The sequence below is a fragment of the Lissotriton helveticus genome, chromosome 4_2, assembly GCF_964261635.1.
Source record: "Lissotriton helveticus chromosome 4_2, aLisHel1.1, whole genome shotgun sequence".
In the NCBI taxonomy this organism is placed as follows: Eukaryota; Metazoa; Chordata; class Amphibia; order Caudata; family Salamandridae; genus Lissotriton; species Lissotriton helveticus.
The window spans coordinates 117,208,387-117,214,419 of record NC_136064.1 but is presented as its reverse complement, the minus strand read 5'-3'; positions in this window follow the sequence as shown (position 1 = coordinate 117,214,419).

The window sequence follows — 6,033 nt, the reverse complement described above, 5'->3', positions numbered from 1 at the left end:
CAGCACGTTATGATTTGAGATCAAAAAGAAAGATTTGAAGGTTTTTTTTGTTGCGAGACTGGTTGAGCAACCGCTCTGGGTAGTGGAAACGGAGAGCCGATATGACAAGGGAGGGGGATCAGCCCTGCGTAGTGTAGTGACACCTGTCTTGGTCTGTGGCGAAGAAACCAACGTCTACCCAGGGTAAAGAGCTCATTGACTATTTTTATTTTTTCTGTTCTTTAGTTTGGAAAAGGCTTTTGAGACTATGAATACTACTAAGAAAAGAATTTTGGGTGTATTGAGTGTTTTTATTGTTTTAATAATCATTGCAGTAATTACCTGGGTGATCGAGATAGCGAGCCCTGCTCGGAAATTTCTTATGGTCCCTACTTCTCCGATTCCGGAAGAGCATCAGCATTTCACTCTTCCCTATCATGAGCACAAACATCGAGAATCTTATTTGAATAATTCCTTTGTTCAAATGCTGCACCACACTCATGATGCTACAAACACCACGAATTGCTGGATTTGTGGTATGCTTCCAGCTCATCAGAAGAAAGGTGGAACGCCATTTATTCCACTTCCTTTTTCGCATAATGGTTCCTGTCGAGCCTGGTATACTCTTCTCTTTTCGAACAGAAAACCTACTGTAGGTGGACTTCTTTTTCGCTTGAATAAGGAGTATTATCAAGATGAACATGGTTATCCTCAAGCGAATGGAACTATATGTGAGTGGGAAGAATATCGACCGGACAATGCCTCTACACCCTATGTTTTCACCCATACGAGAGACTCTACTACGAACAATGAATCTGTGATTACTGTAACACGTACAAAGGCGAATCTTTGCATACAAAGTACTGGACGAATTCCAGTGGGGACCAGTGAATGTGTTACTGTATTAAATATGGATGGAATAAACGATAGTACATTTTTGGCTTCACATAACACATATCTAGTATGTGGAAGCAATGGATATCATAGGTTGCGTGTAGGGTGGTCAGGTATCTGTTATGTATCTTTCCTATTGCCACCTGTTTTCTTGCGCCTGCTTCTTATCACCGAGATTTTAAACTTTTTCAAAATATTTCTATGAATCGATATAAGCGAACAGTTCGAATTGACGACATTGACAAAACAGATACTAGTCTGCAGCAATATGTTGATTTTAATTTAGGTCTGTTTTCGTTTGTAGGTGCTGCCTTAAACAGCAGGAAAATACGACGATTAACTAGAGTAGTGGAAGCTGTCACCAATGAAACTGCTGTATTACTTGGTAACATTACTGAGGAACTACAAGTTGCTAGAATTGTAACTCTTCAGAACCGTATGGTTCTAGATGTTATGTTAGCTGATAGAGGAGGAGCATGTAAAATTATCGGAAGTAGTTGTTGCGTGTATGTACCTGACAACTCGCCTTCCGTTTATGAAGCAATTCTTAACTACATAAAATAGCTTCTGATATTCATGAGAAGAATGGTACCTGGAAATTTGCAGGATGGTTTTGGGCTCTGATCTCTGCTTGAGGTTGGAAACTATTGACTATCCTATGTGTTGCAATTGCATTGATTTTCACCTGTTGCCTATGTATACACTGTGGTCCAATGCTGTGTTCTATGTGCATAACTGCCTGTATACCATTCAGACGAAATGCCGTAAAAGAGCACAACTAGTGGACAAAGAAGTAACCAATATAATGTGCATAGATATACGAGATGAATGCATAGATTATCCTAAAAGAGCTTATGTCTTTGGCTAACGCTAAAAGGGTCGTCTGTTTTATTTTGACGTCGATTGAGTTGAGCGTTAGCAAAAGACATCGAGTTTTGACCGATATCTTTACATTGGGTGGCATCCATTTTGTATTCATGGCAGCCATTTTGTCTGCCACACACTGCCTCGTGTCGACCATGTGCGTTGTCCTACCTTTCTGCTCATGGCCTTTGAATCTGCCCGGCAACAGTCTAATAATAGCATCTCTGTGTTTTACCGCTGACCGTTAGGGTCTCCATCTGCTAATGGTTAGCCCTAGATTGGAATGTGTTAGCCGAGACCCCACGATTGTTAGCTCCGCCCACTGATCGATTTTGCTTCCTGATATTACCTTGTATGGGCATAAAATGTGCTTTTGTGTGTGTACCGCCTTCTCTTGAGCCCCTGTTTGGGTATAAATAAACCATGTGTCCGGTAGCCCTTTGTGCTACTTCTCATAGTGCCGAAGGGTACTGTCTGAACTTTAGCACCACTTCATAAAGTGTAATAAATTCTATGTTTTGCAATTCCAGTTTCCGTGCCAACTTTTCCTTTGAGTCTGAGGACTTCGTGTGCAGAAGGGCGAACCCCTTGCACCAGCGGGCCAGGCTGAGGCCTGTACGACATTGGCCCATCTGTAAAATATGAAATGTTTAATTCGTTTTCTGAATCCTTTAACTTTGATCCAGGATCCCAAAATACAAAACAGAAATGCCGTGGAAGAGGGTCGTATGATGGAGCTGGTTAGAGAAATGCTGAAATATTTTTTTTAAAATGTCAGACAATAGCATGTCAAAAATATTGTGATGCAAAAGTATCATAGGATGGACTATAGATGGTAAGATTATAGTTTTTGTAGGTCTTTTATACATATTTGTTTTATATAGTTGTACATAATATTGCTTTCCTAATTACTTAGCTAAGTTGTAGTAGTTCTTGTGTTTGTCTTTGCTATTATATTAATGTTAAGTAGATTTAATCATGTTTTTACAGGTTTTTTTTTACTGACAATATCAGTTAAGGTGCTTTTGTGCCTTTTGCTGGATTTGGAGCAGAATAGGATATTTTTAAATATGTATTTTTTAATAATTTTATATAGTTTTTAATATTATGTGAATTAGTTGATTAATTATGTAGCTATGTTTACTTATTTTATGAATATTGTTACAAATACATCTTGCATATTTGGTAAATGACGACGTAGATACCTGGTTGTGGTAACTATGTCATTTGTTTTGATAATTTGGCTAATAATTAAACATTTTATATATAGTACGTTTGTATCATAGATATTCTTATAAAGTTTTTCTTTTTTAAAATAATGCATACTGATAGTTTTTTCTGTTGTTGATTGTTCCTATTTTATTTGTAATTAAGGGTAAAAGGGTAGGAAGTGTTTAAATCATTTTATAAAATGTGTAATTGATATACATTTCTATAAAGAATATATAATAATTTAGTGTTTTTAGTTTGCAACAACTGAGATAAATTATATACCGTTATGTTTAAATATGATTAACAGTTTCCATACTGCTGGTTAAGCTAGAGTGGGAATAGCAGTTCTGACCTCTCTACAATTCAAAAAATACCCCTACTATTGCTTACATTTAAGTGAAGCCAGTACCTTTGAACCATAAAATTCTAACCCTTTCCCTACTATTGCTTGTGTTGGAGTGGGATTAGTAATTGTGACCCCTCCAAAGTTCAACACTTTCCCAAATGTAGTGTACAGTGGAGTGGGAACAACACAACTGAACTGTCAATAGACTAACACATTCCCTAATCCTGCAGACATTGGAGTAGCAAGTGTATATCTGGCCCGACCAAAGTCCATCAATTTCCGAAAGGTGTTTTTGGTTGTAGTGGGAATAGGTAATCTGACCTCTCCAATGTCTAATGCTTTCCCAGCTGTTGCTTATGTCACAGAAAGAATAGCAATTCCATCCCCTCCAAAGTCAAATTTTTTTCCTGCTGTTGCATATGTAAACATTCTGGAACTAGTGAATTTGTTCCATCTAAAAAGTCACAAACTTTCCATACTGTTAGTCAGGCTGGCAAGGAAGTAGTCTTCCTTTTTTTAAAAAATAGCTTTAATATGTGTGTTTTGTTTTCATTTTAAAATGTAAATGTTCATTATTTTTACTATTTATGTTTTATTGTAATTGCTGCTGTATTGTAATGTTATGATTGTGTTTTTTTATTTTTTTTATTAGTATTTGTATTATTTAATTTGAAAAAGGAATTTATTTTTTTAATATGTTTACTATCCTTTGCATTTATTTTAAAATATATATGTTTTATATTTGTAATTTATAAAGCTCATATATTTTTTATTGTATGTATATTGTTAATATTATTATAGTTAATGCACATTTTAAAGTTTAATATAGTTTATAATAGTTGTAATTCGAAATGTGTACCTATTTTATGATGATGGTGTGGTATTTTGAATATTAGTTTTGATACTTTTGACTTTACATATAGTGTATATGTGTGTCCTCAATATTTTTTGGCGATGATTTTGTTGCCAGTATTTTTGTCAGTAATATATTGTCATACAACTAGAGAAAAAATTGGAAATGTAGGAAGATAGAAGAAAATTGAAGGGAAGGAGGTATGAAGTAGAAGATCAAAAGATGGATAGATGAAAGAAGAAAAGCAGGAGGGTAGATGAATGGAGAGAAGGTTGAGGAAAAGAGAAAAACAGAATTATTGATGGATGGAGAGAAGTATAAATGAAAGACAGAAAGAAGGAAGGAAGAACAGAAAAATGAATGAAGGAAAGTTGTAAAAAGACAAAAACGTAATGCACAGAAGAAAGATGAAAGCTAAAGGAAGAATGGGTAAAAATTGTAAAAATTGAAAAAGGATGAAGAGAAGTAATTAAATTAAGTAGGGAAATAATGTAGATATAAAGGGAAGTACATTTGAAGAAGAGATACATAATAAGGAAATTGAACTACAAATAAAAGTATGAAAATAATAGACAGATACGGGAGCTTTAAAGATAAAATTAATTAAAATGTAAAAAAATATAAAGGAAGTATAGATAGACAGAGATTATAATAGAAAATATGCTGAAATGTGGACACTGGGATACAGTAATTGCATGCAATATAGCAAAAAGAAGGAGCATGGGAAGGTAAGAGAAAAATAGAAAATCTGAAAGAAGAATGTTGGAAGCAAAGGTGGAGGCAATCATGAAAGAAAAATGAAGAAAGGGACATGGAAAAAAGGAAAGGCATGCAAAAAGATGAGATAAAAACGGAAAGAAGGAATGAAAATTAAGGGGCACTTTACCCCAAAAATATCTTGGATGAATAAGCATTCTTCCCCATAACAACGGCCAACAATTGGATCACCAACTATGCTGACAGCATTGCTCCCATTGGTAACAACAGCTACAGAAGGTCCACAACTACCAAAGACATAAAAACTAGTAAACAACAATGAAAACAACTTGAAAGAAGAGGACATACCATCAAGGACCTGATCAACAAGACCACCTTCAAGATAGATCTCAAACTGTACCCCAGACAGTTGAGAGATTCAAAGACAAAGGGCTTTGCCTCATGCTTTGAATCAAGCTCCAATAACAGCAAGGAATACTTCAACATTGTGAAAGAATTCTCCAAACCCTCAGCTGCAACAAACACTACCCCCTCACAGGAACTTTGCACCAGCCTTGCAAACATTTTCCACAATAAGTTTGTCAACGTCTACATAAACTTCAAGCCCCAGCACAAGATCACTGACTTCTTCAAGCAATACAATGAACCCGCAACCACCATAGACATCCTTTTAACAGAATAGAACCAGCTCACTCCAAAGGAAACCACCTCCCTCATGAATTTGGTCCACTTAGGGGCCCTAACTGACCCATGCCCCCACCACATCTTCAACCTAGGTGAAGCCAGAATCAGCTACGTACTCACTACCTGGTTTAACACCTCAACTGTTACGGCTACCTTCCCCGAGGACTGGAAGAACACAGAAGTCAAAGCTTTACTAAAGAAACCATCAACAGACCACAGCAAATCTAATAACTACTGACAAATCGTCTTGCTCTCGTTCCCTGCAAAAGTATTAGAAAAAGCCAATAACCAACAACTATCCTCACATCTGGAATGGATGGAACTTCTCATTCGACTCCTTCCAATCCAAATTCTCCAACAACCATAGCACCAACATAGCCCTCATTAAGACAATTGGTGACATCGAATCCCTACTTCACTAGACCTCTTGGCAGCCTTTGATACGGTCTCCCACTACACACTCAACACAAGGCTGCCCAACATA